Source organism: Zosterops lateralis (assembly GCF_965231275.1).
Source record: "Zosterops lateralis genome assembly, chromosome: 7".
Classification (NCBI taxonomy): Eukaryota; Metazoa; Chordata; class Aves; order Passeriformes; family Zosteropidae; genus Zosterops; species Zosterops lateralis.
This window is the reverse complement of record NC_139767.1, coordinates 37328277-37344956: the sequence shown is the minus strand read 5'-3', so window position 1 is coordinate 37344956 and position 16680 is coordinate 37328277. Positions and strand designations below refer to the sequence as shown.

General features: G+C 47.1%; 1 protein-coding gene across 4 annotated transcripts in view; it reads left to right on the top strand.

Moving 5' to 3' along the window:
- The window catches only part of CACNB4 (calcium voltage-gated channel auxiliary subunit beta 4), a 45071-nt gene that overhangs the window by 4372 nt on the left and 24019 nt on the right, over nucleotides 1-16680 (top strand). The window lies entirely within an intron of this gene.

Genomic DNA, 16680 nt, shown 5'->3' with positions numbered 1-16680 from the left:
GGCTCAGGAGGGGCTGGGTGTGGGCTCAGGAGGGGCTGGGTGTGGGGTCAGGAGGGGCTGAGTGTGGGCTCAGGAGGGGCTGGGTGTGGGGTCAGGAGGGGCTGAGTGTGGGCTCAGGAGGGGCTGGGTGTGGGGTCAGGAGGGGCTGAGTGTGGGCTCAGGAGGGGCTGGGTGTGGGGTCAGGAGGGGCTGAGTGTGGGCTCAGGAGGGGCTGGGTGTGGGGTCAGGAGGGGCTGAGTGTGGGCTCAGGAGGGGCTGGGTGTGGGGTCAGGAGGGGCTGAGTGTGGGCTCAGGAGGGGCTGGGTGTGGGGTCAGGAGGGGCTGAGTGTGGGGTCACTGAGGGGCTGGGCGTGGGGTCAGCGAGAGGCTGGCACGGGCAGGGCAGGGAAGCTCTTGAAGAGGCCGGGAATTGAGGGAGGGCGCGGTGCCAGCGCTGCACGGAGTCGGTGACAGCCCCCAGGAGCCGGTGACAACCTCAAGGGCTGGTGTGACAGCCCCAGGGGCCAATGTGACAGCCCCAGGAGCCGGTGACAGCCCTGGGAGCCGCTGTGACAGCCCCAGGAGGCACAAACATACCCCCGCTGTGCCTTTTCCCTTGGCCATCCAGTGCTTCCCGGGCTTGGCAGCTCTGCCTCCTCCTGTCCCAGCCTTTTAAAAAGGCGTTTCTCTCGTGCCTTCATCTTCCACTTGGGAAATTTTGGTAGGGAAGTTCCTATTGAGATGTTGATTGGATTTCCATGTGGTGCCTCTGACCCCTAAAGGAGATGGAAAGGTGGCTTTGCTTGCCATGTGTATCTATCTCTGCTGTAGTAAATTTTTTTAGTAACTTCTTTTACTTATTTGCTCTTTCCCCAGCATATCCTCCTCTCCTGAGCCTTCTTCCCTAGACCTCTTTTAGCTGCTTGACCTGCATCTACCCCTGCCTGGCTTCCCTTGGCAATTCCCATCCCTGCAGCCACAGCCTCCCTCCCATTGCAGGCTCTCAGTTCTCCAGAGGGGCAGGACTTTCTGCACTGCTGTGTAAAACACAAGTAAACCAACTTCTGTGCAAGTTCAGACTCTGTCACCAAGAATTAGACAAGCACTTGTGGTGGGATTGATGCCCACAAAAGTATTTTAGATTCTGAAAGTACTTTGGTGTTTATAGGGACTGAGCAGCAGTGAGATGGACCCTGGTAATTAGTGGTCCCAGTAATTAGGGCCCTGAGCAGGATTGTGTGTGGTGCTGCATTATTTTAGAGTTTGTCTCCAGTTACTCCATACAATTCTTGAGAGCATTGCTGAGAATTTTTAGGAAAAAAGGTGATGGGAATAGTGGGAAAACATTCCTTTCACCAGTCAGCACAGTGTTTTGAGGACACTGTGCTACTCCCCTGCTTTTTCAGTGCCATTATTCCTCAAACCTGCCTTTCCTGCTGCTGCCAGTGTACACTTTTCTCATGGCACCTGAGACAGGAAGATCTCTGTGTGCTGCCCAAGCAGAAAAAGTGATTATAGGAAAACAAACTTTGGTGGGGAAGTTCATCTCCAGATACTGATTGGATTTGTGTCTGGTGCCTCTCTGATGCCTGAAGGGGAAGGAAAGGTGGGCTTTGCTCAGTTGTTGTGGGTTGAGTAACAATCAAAATGTGTATTTAGAAGTGATCATGTACTGGGTTTTGCAACACCCAGTTCAATTCTGTAGAACATCTTTGTACAACAAGCAGCTGAGACCAAGCAGAAGCTTTATCCAGCTGCCAAATAAAACCTGAGACTTTAGTGGGGTTGGTTAGGAAGCTTTCAGTGGTTATTGGGTGTATCATGTCCATAGGGTATTTCTGAGATTGTCAGGCTGAAGGTTCAAGGTTGGTAGTCGAGATCTGATGGTCTTTTTACATGTCTGGATGGATTTTGCAGGTAGGAACACCTTCCTGGATCCCAGGTTGCTCCAAGCCCTGTCCAGCGTGGCTTTGAGCATTTCCAGGGATGGAGCAGCCACAGCTTCTCTGCCAGGGCCTCCCCACCCTCTAAAGGAAGGATTTTTATGGATGGGAATGTGAACTGGGAGAAGTGTTTGCAGTGGAGACACTCAGCTTCTCTTCGAGCTTAACTGTTCTTAATTTCCCCATTTCAATTACTGTAGTTTATGATGTTCATCCAAAAAGGCTGAGGACTTAGGCAAGGAGGATCTTTTGCCTGATCAATTATCTACTTGCTGCTTGTTTATGTCAGATTTTTAGTTTCAAATCTCTGCCTTGATTTGGACAATAATCAATATTTTCTGACAAAAAGAGATTATCCTCTGCTCCTGAATTCTCACTGAAATTTGGCTTTTACATGGTCGAAGCTTTTGTGTGTTTTTGACAGTTTCAAATCTGTTTTCATTTCTATTAGCCCTTAATAGACTGCCTTGACTAATGAATCATCAGCTGCCTGATATTTATCTCATGTGGAAAGGGCTGCCTGAGAGGGCTGGAAGGTGGTTTTGTTTGGGGGTTTGCTGGGGGTGGTTTTGCTTCGATTTTCCTCCTAAAATATCCAAAGTTCTACTACTACAGCATTAGCTGTGCTTGCCTTGTTTTGTGCTCTTGCGAGGATGGTTTTCTGTCTGACTCAGATCTTCTGTTTGTTAAATGCCACATTGTGATTTGATAGTATAGTAGTCGAATAAAACACTCACCAAGAATCATAAGTCATTTTTTATAAATTGCTGCTTGCTGTTTCCATAGAGGTGCTTTTTTTATACCAGAATACCCAGAAATACATTGAAATGGAAAGAAAAAAGAGAGAGAGAGAGAGAGAGAAGATTCAAGTCATCCAAACAAGAGACATAACGAGGAATAGGTAACAGAAATAGATAATTTTGTATTTTCAGTTCCAGCTGCAGGTCAGAGCTCAGCTGATGGGACAGGGTGTGGTTGCTAAAACTGTGAGTTCATGTGGAACAGCACTAAGGTGTGTGGTTACCTGTGGCTTTATCTCACTTTTGGATTCTTTCTGCTGACCTCCTGGCTGGCCGTGGAGTGCAGCCAAAGCCACAGGGCCCTCTCAGCTCTGTGCTGCTCCTGGATTGCAGATTGCTCTCCAAATTGCCCCGTGCTTAAGGAAAAGCTGCTGCTGGGAAGTGCAGGCAGCTCTCCCTGGGCTCAAGGGCATTGCAGGGAGCAGAGTGGCTCTTGGTGCTGAAGGAGCACATCATAGAAATAATAAATAACAAGGAGAGAAGCTTAACTTAGGATTTGTTGATGCCATGGCTCGCTTCCCTATCTCCCAAAAACATGCTGTGCTTGGGAGACCCTGAGCTGTTGGATGTTCTCCCTATGTAGAGATAGGAGAGCCTGATCTTCCCAGTCAGCACTTCACCCAAATGCAGAATTTTTTACAAACAGGACAACTGCTCGTGGTCATTTGGAATCCAGCAATTAATTCCAAAATGTCATTTAGCTGGCGGAGTGCTGAGTTCTGGAGGGATCACAGGTGGTGTCAGGATTTGCTTTGCAGCCTCTCCTCAGCTCCTGCTTTGTATTTTTCCACAGTGCTTTGTCACTGGTTTTCATGCCAGCAGTGAACTGGTTTCAGTCCTAGAATGGGTTTTTTTGCCATGCCCTTTTCTTCTTTTCATATCTCAGCATAAATATCCATTCAGGTGCAATGTGTGGAGCACACTTTGTTTGCCTGCCCCATTGTGCTGATCAAGTAAACTGGAGTTTGGATTTGGGGAATATTCCAATGTCCAGAGCCAGCCAAGCTTTTCCACCAGCACAGAGAACTGGAGGAAGCCAGCACTACCTGAATTTGTAAATGCCCAACACAGAAAAAATCTGCTTTTTTCTCTTATTCTAAAGCCTTGTCAGAAGGGGTTTGAAATATCCTGAGGAAAGGACTCAGAAAGGGCAGTGGTGGCTCCAGGCTCTGCTCTGCTCCTCAGCAGAGTTTTAATTGTCACAAGGACAGAAAATCCAGGAGAGGAGGACAAGAGGCTGCTCTTCTGATTTGCTTTGTTTGGGTTTTCTTTCCTTAAAAAGTCACACAGGACAAAGGCTCCATAAGTTACAGAAATGGAGCTGTTTGGTTGTGCTGCCTCACCAGCGTGGGGAATGCAGCCTGGCAGGGAATTTGATTTATTACAGCAACAAGGGAGAAATCATGAGGAAAAAACACTCCCCATCACCGTGCTGAGTACTGGAGTGCTGAAGTGTGTTTGAACGAGCTGCTAACGCTTCACATAAAACTTCACAAGCCTTTCTATTCTGAGAGAATTCTGCTTATACCAGATATATTTTCCCTGTGAGTCCTCTCTTGGTTTTTCCCCCCTGTGCTGGGACATTTCCCCTGCAAACAGACTCTGCTCAGCTCATTTGTTGGTGGATTCCCTGGAGAATATCTCTCTCTTGCTTGGGAAAATGATGTGTCCTGACAAATCATCAGTTAATCTGTGAGATATAGGTCATGAGATAACCATGATAAAATTTTATGTTCCAGGACAATTAGTGGTGAGCTCATCAGGTCCTGACAAAACAAGCCCCAGCATAACACTTAAGCAGGGATGTTTCAATTATGACCAATAACTGGAAAATCCCATCAAGGAGAATAAAAAGCCAGTGGCAGCTTGGCCCTGATTTGGGTTCTGTGGCTCTGCTCACCTGCCCACGAGGCTCAGCTACATTCAGGGAAGGTTTCTCCAGTGTGGGACACAACCAAGCTCATGTTCTGTAATCAACATTACTTGAACTAAATAAAATATGCCACTGAAGCATCTCTCAGAACAAGAAGAGTGGGCAAAACTACTTCAAATTACGTTTATTTCCAAAGTTTATAACGAGTAAGAGAAGTAGCTTTATTCCCACTGTGGTGCTTGTTGTGTTTAAAATGTTCTCCAGATGTTTTTGCACACCATGAACCAGGAATGTTGGAGCTGTGCATTTGTTATTGATCTCTTATTGGAAAATGAACAGGGTATTGACAGATGGAAAACCAGACAAATGAGTTATACTTTGCCTCCCTCCATTTTTCCATGCCAATTCCAGCTGTCTGTTGATTTTTACTTGCTGCCCCAAGGAGCAGAGTGGTAGTAAGTGCAGGAGTACATTGCTGAGTAGCTCCTGTTCTGCCTGGACTGGATTCATTTCAGGAATGCATTAAGTGATATTTCCCTTTAATAGATCAATGTAAACACAGAGCCTGAGTGGGAGTCTGGGAGGAAAAGAGCCACGCACTGGAATATTTCCCATTACACATTCAAAATTCATACTCTGCTGGTGGGTACATGGGAGTTGTTTTGGGAAGTTGGCTGAGGCCTCCAGACTTGCCATTGGATGTCCTTTTAGTGCTGATGCTGAAGATGTTTTGCCTGATAGAATATTTAGGGACCTTGTTAAATGTTTAGCTTCACTGAATATATCACACAGGAATCTTTCCTTTTTGTTGGCTTTTTTAGAATCCCAGATTGGTTTGGGGTTGAAAGGGGCCTTAAAGCCCAGCCAGTTCCATGGGCAGGGACACCTTCCACCATCCCAGAGCCACATCCAACCTGGCCTTGGAGCCTTCCAGAGACAGGACAGCCACAATTTCCCTCAGCAGCCTCTTGGATGTAACACACAAACCCATCAGATTCCTCTGTGTTGTCTGCAGGAGGAAACTTGTGTCCTGTGATTTCTTATTCAGGTTCTCCATGTGCAGGTGGTACCTGCCGAGGGGGAAGATGCCTTCAAAGGGATGTAGCTTTGCACAGATATTTTGTGTCTTCTTTCAAGAGCGAGAATTTAATTTATAAAAGATGTATGAGATCTCTTTGGTATCAGAATGGAATGTTTTACACTGCACAACAACATGTAATTATTCACAAAGCTTGTCTGCCTTTCTTCTGAGCGGTCTGATCTCGTACAGGTAAAGAAATCCCAGTTGTATCCTCAGAGTAACAACCACAGCGATGCAAACAAACACAAACACCGCAGTGTTGTTTTGCTGAGAGGACTGATCAGTGAAGGGATCTCTCCAAAGGCATCACAGCTTTTCAGGCTGGTTTTGCTGAACATTTTCAAAGCAGAAAAACATGTGCCTTTAAATGTGAAACCTGAGGCCAGAACTGAACAGAGGGATAGAACCAAACGTAGGTTTTCAGAGGAGCTGCACTGATGGATTTCAATGAAATGCAGCCCAAAAGTCCTGATGGCTGCACGTTTCTTTCAGCTGTTAAATAATTCCTCCCTTTGCCTTTTCACCCAAGTTGCTGCATTAGTTGTAAAAATATAAAAAAAAAAAAAAAAAAGGAGAAAAAGGCACTTCCCAGCAGCTGGGAGCTGAAGCAGTTTTCTACCATCACAGTCAGCAAAGTGCTTTCCCAAGTGGCTGCTGCCTGCCTGGGTCCTGCTGCAATCTCTGGAGAGCTGAGGGACTTGGGGGAGGATTTGTGTTCATTTTTTTCTGCTCCTTTCTCTTAGAGCAAGTCCCTGTGTGCCTGTGCCTGGAATTGTGATGGTGCTGAGGGATGAGGCACGTCCTGCTCCTCTCCCATTTTCCTGAGGCACATCCAAGGGAGCTGCCCGGGGAGGAGGAGCAGCCCCTCCTCCCGAAGGCTCAGCACGTTTTTCCTCTCATTAAATCGTGTCCCTTAACTAATCTGGGGATGTCAGCAGCGTGCCTTGCACAGCTCTTTGGGATGAGCTGCAGGATGGAGGTGGGGAAGGGACACAAATGTCAGCAGGAGCCAACTCAAATCCTGCCTGTGTGTGCTCACTCTGCACTTCCATACTGGAGGAGATGTGCAGGGGGCAGGAACTTCATAGGAATGCAGGAATCACAGAATGACCCGGGTTGGAAGGGACCTCAAAGCTCTTCTTCCACCACCTTCCGCTCCAAGCTCTATCAAACCTGGCCTTGCACCCTTCCAGGGATGGGGCACCACAGCTTTTCTGGGCAGTGTCTCCCTGGAGAGGGGAGATACATGAGAGGGGAGGACACTCTGCTGTGTGTCATTCATTGGTGGGGCTGGGGGAAAATCCTCCTGTGGGGATGGAAGGTGAGTCTGGGATTGTAAATACAGCTTGTGCTGGGCACTGGGGACAGAGCAGGTGCACTGGGGACAGAGCAGGGCACTGTCCCCTCCCTTGCCCTGTCTCAGGAAGGTTTGGCTGTTCCTAGAGGAGAAGTGGGGCAGGGAGAAGCAGTGGCTCATCCATCCCCTGCTGGGGACGCTCATCCCTGCGGGCTGGAAGGCGCTGCTGGAGCCGCCGTGGTTCCTCCTCCTCCCCTTTGCTGCCCGCGGTGTCCGCAGCGTTCCCTGTGCCGTGCCCAGCCGGGGGGATGCTCTGGCATCGCAGCACACGGAGCTCTGGAGGAATTCCAGAGAGAGAACGCCGGAGGAATTGGATCATCCTGCGGGGCCGGGCTGTGGGAAGTGGGATGTGCACAGCGGCCACTGCGGCTGAACACAGCCCTGATCCCTCAGGAGCCATCAGCGCTACAGCTTCCAGGGCAGAGCTGGGAAACGCACGGAAGGGAGGAAATAACAGACAGTTCATGCTAAAAATGCATCAGAGAAATGAGAGTTGAACAGAAGCCTTTCCTTCCTGCCGGTGCTTGCAGGGGAATTATTCCGGAGCTCTCCCGGTGCTCTGTCCCCTGCAGGAGAGCCAGGGATGCTGTGACACACAACCTGTGCCCGTGTCCATCCCCAGTCCCTGCTGTGCTGGGCTCTGGGGGGTGTTTGTGTGCCTGGCTCAGTGTCACAGTGTCACACTCTGCTCCGGCAGCTGCAGTGCGAGGGGAGGGCTCTCTGCTGCTACTGGGGCTTGGCTTTGTTCAGCCCAGGGCACAGAGGGAATGTGGGGACTCCCTGAAGTTCAACCTGCTTGTTGATTGACATCCTTCCCTCTCATCCTTCTCTTCCTTTGGAAATTTTTGCATCCAGTGTCACCCACCACCTTCCAACCTGGGGATGAGTTCTTTACTTGGGGCTTTGGTACTCTGGCTGCTCATCTTGGAATGTTTTCCTTTCTGTACCGTTGACCAGACTGACTTCACTCATCATCCCCATTCCCTGCCTTTCTGATTGCATTTCAGTGTAGGTTTATAGGGCACCAGCAAAACCTTTGACATTTTCTTTTAGAGCCCACATACCTCTGCTGCAGTATCCCAAAATAATGGCAAAGCTTTTGTAAGGCTTTTAAATCTTGTCAAGACTGACATATTCTGCTCTTGACAAGGTTTTTTTCCTTCTTTCAGCAAAAAAAGCAATATCCAAGTGTTGAAAGTTGTCCTGCAGATTTGTGTTTACTGGTGCATACGAGAACTTTGGTGGAAAAGGAGTTTTTGCACAGAGTGAGACCATCAGGGTCTTTCTCAATTATTGCTTGTGCCAAATCAAAAGGGTTTTAAGACAGTGATTCCTAAGGGATTTTTTTCTTGATTGGAATGCTTGTTGGTTGCTAGCAAGAAGGAATATTAAACTATCTTTTCTCCTAAGATATTTCATTAAGAATCCATTTTTGAGATAAAACTGGAGGCAGTTATTAAAAAATAATTTTAAAAAAGTCTTTGAATTTTTAATGTTTAACTCTCTAAATGACTGTCAGTCATTAAATCCCAGACTAGGTTGGGTTTGAGGGCTCTGATGACCAGATAGGCAGAAGAATTTGGGAAAAATATGTTCACACCATGTAGAAAAATAAAGATTTATGGTGGCTGGAGTTGAGATGTAGCACAAAGTTCTGGCTGTTCCCTCCTCCTGGATTTGCATTTTCACCTATTATTACTATCTTCTCATTCATCCCAACAGGGAATAAATACATGGAGAGACTATTTTGCCAGTGGCATCCCCAGATTTTTAAAAAATCTTTGGGTATTTATTTGTCCCTGTTTCTCATTTCCCAAAATAACCTTTAGTTGGTTGTTTTTGGTGGTTTTTTTGGGTTTTTTTTGTTTATCCTGTGTTCTGTTGGTGCTCACAAACCACCTGGGAATACCTGATAACAGCCAGTCCTTATCACAACAGCCTTTTGTTTTCAGTGTGTGCAGCAATATCCAAGCAGGAACAGACATGGAAACAACAGAATTGTCAGTGGGGGGATATTTTTTTCCCCCATTTTATGCAGTGATAATAAAAAACAACCAATTTTGGGGGGAGTAGGTGAGTTCAGAGGTGCTGGAATTGAGCCCACTGAATTCCCAGCCCTGTGAATTCCCAGTGGGGCAGCAAAGTCCTAGAAAGTCCTTGGGCTCCCTGGTTGATTACAGCAATTAAGGACCAGAAAGTGTCACTCAAATATTACCTCAGCAGGTGCCAGCAAAAATCTCTTTTCTCTTGTATTTTGCTCTCAGCACGTCGAGTTTTTCCATGGCAAGGGCTGGGGGGAAGGAGTTGCTATTTACAGCTTGCACAGCACTTGGAAAATTAGGGCTTTTTTTCTTCCTCAGATGTTCCTAGCAGAGTCCACAAGAGCTTCTTGTAGGTGCAGCACTGAGGTGATTTCAGGATTTGCTGCAAGAAAAGTAATCAGAGATCATGGCAGCTCCTCAGAGAAAAAAAAAAAAAGGAATAAAAGTACCAAAAAATAGAGGAAAATGTAAAAAAATTAAAAATGCTTGTAAGCCTCATTTATCAGTGTTTAAAGCAGCTTCTAAACCTCCTGGTTTTAGAAGCTTTTGGAAGGAAGGAGCTAATTAAAACCATAACATAACAAAACATAGGCAGCCTAGGCCCAAACTCCATCAGTTTGCTTGGCTTGAATTAAGCAGCGTGAAATTCATTCCAACAATGCCCTCCCAGCATGTCACAATTCCTTCCCATTCACTACCCAGCGTGAGCATTTTAAACAAAGTCATTTTCCTCTCATTCTGGGCAAGATGGGAGTCTGCCTCTGTGATTCTGTGACATTCTAAACCGCTTCTGTTGGAAAAAAAAATAAAATAAATATTCAGGGTTATTTTGGTTGTGTAAAGCCTTGATGGTGTGGGAAGTGGTGACACCACTCTAGAAGAAAATCAGGACACTGTAATCATCAAAATCCTTTAAAAAAAGATGTATGTTCTTTAAATTAGCTGTTGGGATTAGGAGGAGCATGCAGTGGATCTTCTCAACCCTGAGGAAAATTCCACTTCATTCCTCACATGTAGAACGCCCTGAACATTATTGTACTGCACAGCCCTGCTTTGGATATTCTGAATAATCCACACTGAAGTATTCTCTGTGTGTATTTGAAAGGGATGGACTGGTTTTATTTGTTGAAAAATCATTTAAGGTAATGAATGAATTAATGGTAATGAAGGTAAAGTCCTGCAGGAAAATAAACTGAATTTTTTCCTTTGTTCAACCTGGGGAAGAAAAGGCTTTGGGGTTTCCATGTCCTTCCAGTACCCCAAAGGCGTAAAAGTGAGGAGGGAGAGGGACTGGGGACAAGGGCTGCAGGGACAGGACACAGGGAATGGCTTCCCACTGCCAGAGGGCAGGGCTGGCTGGGACATTGGGACATTGGGAATTCCCAGATTTGCTGGGGCTGCCCCTGGATCCCTGGAATGTCCCAGGCCAGGCTGGATCACCCTGGGATGGTGGAAAGTGTCTCTGCCCATGGAATGGGTGGATTGGGATGGGATTTAAGGTCCCTCCCAACCCAAACCATGCTGGGAGATTGAGATTTTAGAATTCTGTGATATCTGAGAGCTGTCCCAGGATTTGAGCAGCCCCAGCTCTTGGCACAACCTGATTCTCCCAAAAGTGACCCAGGGAGAGCAAACCAAACTAAGCTCCATGAAACCAAAAGGGAAATAAAGACAAACTGGAATGGAGTAAAATAAGAGGAGAAATGGGGGCTCATCCTCATGCAGCTCCCAAGTTAAACATCCCTATTGCAGTAACAAAGAACTAGATGGAAGTGTGATTATTATTATTTTTATTTTTAAAGTGATCCATCTCAGCCAGCACAGGAGGGTGACTGGAGCCTCTTTAGGAATACACCACAATATTCCAGCCCTCTCTGGCTGAGGCAACGCTGTGGCAGACCACATATGGCAGCCACAGATGCCTCTGTAGTTTGGGAGGATGATTAAGTTTAATTTGGGGGCAGTATTTATAATTTTTTTTTTCCTGGAGACTTATGGAACATTCTTGACTTCAGAACATGTTATGTGGGACAGACACTGAGCATCCTCCTCACAGGAGAGCTCATTTAGGATACCAGGTGCACTTTTATTATCAGGTTTCATCAAACCCAACAGCAGCAGCAGCAGCTTCCCCAGAGCCTTGGGAAGATCATTCAATGCTTTCAAGAGCTGAAGTAATTAGGAAAAATAAAGCAGTGTCTCTGTGCCGTTTGCAGCTTTTATCATGGAAAAATGGCACCTTTTTTTTTCCTCTCCTGGGACTGCTGAATAGCTTTCCTGAAAAACAGGGACCAGCTGCAGAGGGTGAAGCAGAATTGAGGCTCGAGGTGTTCAGGTGTTGATTCAGTCCCAGGTCTCACAACCTGCATTTGGAATCAAGCACAGATCAGAGCATTCCCAGGCAGATCTTTGAGCAAAACCATGGAATTTGAAAGGTTTGTGTGTGGAAATTTTGAACATTTTGTTGGGTGAAATGCACCTGAGCCTGTAGCCATCCCCCTGGCTGTGATCCTCACCTTTCCCTTGGCTCTGAGACTCTGGGGAAAAATGCTTTGGGTGAGGAAAATCTGAATTTTTTAACCTGTGAAAAGGTAAAGTTCAGAGCAGCTCATCTATTCTCCAGCCATTACCTCAGGCTTTGTGTGTACCTGCAGTGCCTGCTAAGCAAAATCTTGTGCCTTGCATGTTCACTTGAACAGTACCAAAAAGAGATGGGAGTATTTTGGCAGTAAATAGAGATATATATTACCAGTATTTTTTTTAAACTCTGTTTCTTAAATGTAGCAACACAATCTGTGCTGAACTGAAGGCAGCTGGAGAAAAGGAGATAGACTGCAAGATTTGAAATCCAGGGTAAAATAAAAAGAGATCAGGAAATGTTGGAAGAAATGCCCTATTTTCTAACAATTAGTATTCCCAAAGGGAAAAAAAAATGTTCTGACTACCTAGTAATTTCCAAATTGCTGAGACACCTAATGAGTTGTCTTAAATAAATTTACCAAACATATAGAAGGAAATAATTGCTGAGCATTTGATTCTGAAATCACAACTCAATGCCAAGCTCGTTGTGCAGCTGCCTCGTGTGTGTTGGGAATTCAGCAAGAAAATCATTTTCTTGGGAACTGAACCTTGTCCTGGTTGGACTTGCAGTGCCACATCCACATGGGAATTTGTGGAAAAGTCCCACTTTGCTCCTGGACCTCCCTATTTAACACTGCAGCAGCTGGAATGGGGTTTGTAATTCCAGAGGGGGATGTTAATAATTCCAGAGGATCTTAAAGCAAAGTGGGGGCTATCAGGGTGATCTCTGCATCCCTTTCCACAGGGGAATAACTGCTTTGCTTTTCCCTGCTGTTCCTGCCATGGAACTCTCCCTCCAGCCTGGGGTAGGACTCTGCAGTTATTTTACTGGGCACACACAGATTTTTCCTGGCCCTGGTTTCCATTGCAGCACAGTGAGGTTTTCACGCCAAAGGAAGAGATCCCCCACTGGTTTGTATTTGCCTTTTTAATTAATTACATCACCTGCCCAGTAATTAAATTTAGCTGCCCATCCTGAGTGCTGGGATGAGGTGAGCACCAACTGTGGTGGCCACTGGTGTTTAAAATGGGGGAGTTTCTTAAATCCTCAGCTTCTGGTTCTTGTTTTCATGTAAAAATAAGTTAATTCTTACTTTCTGTGACCTCCATCTCCATGACATACTTCTAGTAGTAACCTGTGAGTTAAACCTGTTCTTGTGCACCTGGACCAAGGAGATCTTAATGTTGGGGCTTGGAGTGAGCTGCTTCCCCAAGGAATAACTCTCCTGTGGGGTTTTTTAGGTGATTTCTGGAACACCCGTGGCATATGGCAGCATATGGCCCTGCAGCCATCCATCCCTGTGCCTGTTTGTTCTCCTTGTGCTGTGTCAGGAGCTCTGTCAGGGCTCTGGGAACTCGTCAGGGAGGGAGGTGGCCTCGATTCTCCCAGGAGCTTGCACAGGGCTGAGGACATTTGGGCTTTTTTTTCGAGTTGAGGCTCCAGTTTGTAATGGATTTGTGTTGGGGGAAAGGGAGGATGGGCTGATGGAAGATTCATCAACCAGTGAAAGGGCTGGGAGAGCTGGGGGTGTTCAGCCTGAGGAAGAGAAGGCTCTGGAGAGACCTCAGAGCCTCTTCCAGGGCCTGAAGGGGCTCCAGGAGAGCTGGAGAGGGACTGGGGACAAGGGCTGGAGGGACAGGACACAGGGAATGGCTTCCCACTGCCAGAGGGCAGGGCTGGGTTGGAGATTGGGAAGATATTATTTTCTGGGAAGGTTTCCCAGGAAAGCTGTGGCTGTCCCTGGATCCCTGGAAGTGCCCAAGACCAGCCTGGAGCAGCCTGGGATGGTGGAAGGTGTTCCTGGCCTGGAATGAGCTGAGCTGTAAGGTTCCCTCCCAACCCAGTCCAGTCTGGGATTCCATGATTCCATTTCTGCTAAAATATGTTTAGTTGATTTCTTTGACCAATTTAAAAGCACTGGAGCAACCTCTGGATCAGCTGTTTGGTCTCCTGGTTAATCTCTGAGTTCAGGACCTTTGGGATCTTGGGGAATTCGGCTTCCTGTGTCTTGCAGGGTGAGCCTGGGGGGTGCCAGGTGGGATTGGTGCTGGGGAGAGGAAGTGAGAGCAGCACAGGAGGAGAGGATGGGACAGGAGGGCTGTTTTTTCCCATGAAACATTCCATACTGTCCCCATCTCAGATATTATCCCAACTCCACCATTCCAAATAATTGGCTGCCTGGAGGAGCATTGTCACTTCCATCCTTGGTGACCCTGAGTGCTGTGGGTGCAGAGTGAACTCTGTGACATCTCTGCTGTCCTGGAAAGCATCCTAGTGAGCTGCCTGGGGACAGGGATGCTGCAGGAAGGCACTAATGGAGCAGGCAGGAGCTGTTTGTCAACAGAGATGTTTTCCCAAAGGCTCTCCAGGTTGGGATGGACCCCACAACACCCTAAATCTTTCCAGGAGAGGCTGCCTGTCATCTGGCTGATTGGAGCTGCTAATGGATTGCTGCTTTAATTGCACAAGCAGAGTGACAGAGCATTCCTCAGGGATGGAGGGAGAGCAATCCAGAGCTGGGGATTTATGGCACTCGGGGAAAAATTATTTGCAAGCTCAGTAAGTCTTCATTTTTTAGCTGTAACTGCTAAAGGCTGATTATTCCTTCAGTGAACACAAAGGCTGGATGTTGTAGTGTCCAGGAAGAGGATTCATGTCACCTCTTCCTCTCTAAAATGCTGGGGCATCCCCATTCACCAGGAATATTGTGTCACCTTTTTCACCTCAGTACATGTTCTTCATCAGCCTCACATGTAACACCAGTCAGGGAGCAGAAAAATAAAATAATAATAATTAAATAAATAAAATAAAAATAAACAGACCCACTGTTCTGCATTTTTGGCATTTTTGGGGTTGCTTCAAACCTCCACAAGCTGAATTACATTAGTTGATGAGAGAAGGAGAAAATAACTAATAAATTGCACAAAAAAATTAATTCATGGGAGCCCAAAGTATAAAGCAATGACTCTATGATTGCCTTGAATAATGTAATTATCTAGAAAAGCTTGTTTCTTTCAAATTGCCAAATCTGGTGTCACTTGAACTCACTGAAATCCCACTTGACAAAGTTCCTCTGTCTCCCAGAGGGTGGTGGGATTTGGGTCAGGTAAGGGTGGGATTGAGAATTGGTCCTCAAATATAATGTGTGAAACTGTGGGTGATACTCCCAAATGACCAGCTCTAAGCAGTGTAAAAATAAAGGAGTTAAAGGATCTTTTTACAGAATCACTAAAGTTGGAAAAGCCTTCCAAGATTGAGTTCAACCTGGGCATTCCCTGGGCAGCCCCTTCAGTGTCTGACCACCCTTCCCATTAAATTCTTCCTTTAGGGAACATCTTGCTGTACAAAAAAAGATGGGAAATGGCTTTTCTCTTCCTTTTCCTCTCATTCCCTATGGCAGTTTCAGCAAATAGGAGCTGTCAGAGCAGAACTCCCTGCACTTGGTGCTGAGCAGACAGCAGTGTTTGTGTTGGATTGTCGGGCAATATTCTGTCAATACTCCACAATATTTCTGGCAATAATTCCCATCTTCACTCCAACGTTTCAAACAGAACCCAAAACCCAACCCAAGTTTGGCTCCTTTTCTGCCCCTCTGGCTGCTGTTTGCAGAGCAGTGCCTGGTTTTCAGAGCGATGCTGCAGCTCCAGCACCGTGTGAGTCACAGTCCTGGGGCTGCATCTCCCAGATAAGGCACAGTGTGTTCGGGAGAGCCGGGATGCTGCGGCTGTGACTGTACCAATCCTGGCTCTGGGCACACTCTGCTCAGCCTGGCACAGCACTGGGGGTGGCCTGGCAGCACCAGCTGCTCTGCCTGAGCTGCTTTCTTCTGCCAGCAGTGAATAAATCAGTGTTCAAACACACACACACCAGTACAAACCAGTATGGGCGCTGTGTGCCCTGCTCCTGTTAAATTCCTTCACTGATCACATCAGAGCTGGAGGAATAAACAACCAGCAGTGCCCCAGGGGTGGGCAAGAGGCCCCTGGGCAGGGCCTGTCCCTGTGCTGGCACTGCTGGGACACCTCCAGGGCTGGGGACAGCTCTGGGACAAGGGGGGGGACACTGAGGGGCTGGAGAGTGGACAGGGATGGGAACTGAGCTGGGAAAAGGCTGGAGAATTCCTGAGGGAGATGGGAAAGGGCTGGAGAATTCCTGAGGGGGATGGGAAGGGGCTCAGCCTGGAGAAAAGGAGGATCCAGGAGAGAAAAGCTCTGCAGCAGAGCCCTCCCCAAACTTCTCTCACTATTTTCCCCCCCTCATGTTTTCTCCCACTTTTTGATTTTCCTCTCATAATAACAAGGACCCTGAGGGGCTGGAGCATGGCCAGGGAAGGGAAGGGAGATGGGAAAGGGTTGGAGAATTCCTGAGGGAGCTGGAAAAAGGGCTGGAGAATTCCTGAAGGAGATGGAAAAGGGCTGGAGAATTCCTGAGGGAGATGGGAAGGGGCTGGAGAATTCCTGAGGGAGATGGGAAAGGGCTGGAGAATTCCTGAGGGAGATGGGAAAGGGCTGGAGAATTCCTGAGGGAGATGGGAAAGGGCTGGAGAATTCCTGAGGGAGATGGGAAGGGGCTGGAGAATTCCTGAGGGAGATGGGAAAGGGCTGGAGAATTCCTGAGGGAGATGGGAAAGGGCTGGAGAATTCCTGAGGGAGATGGGAAGGGGCTGGAGAATTCCTGAGGGAGCTGGGAAGGGGCTGAGCCTGGAGAAAAGGAGGATCCAGAGGGATCTTTTCCCTCTCTGGAAAGATAAAAGTATGGAAAAAGGGAAGAGCACAGCTCATCAGTGATTCTTAGCCAGGAAATCTTCTGTTGGATATGGATTCAGAGAGATGAACATGGATTTGCAGGGTGAACATGGATCCACAGCAATATTTAAGAATACGTGACTTTACATGGGCAGTGACTTCCACAGTGCCTGTGCTGCTGCAGGGTATAAATCAATGTAAGGAAAACAAAAATATTAATAACCATATAATGCTGTAGAGTGGCTCTGTTGGAACACAGAGTCACAGACTGATCAGGAG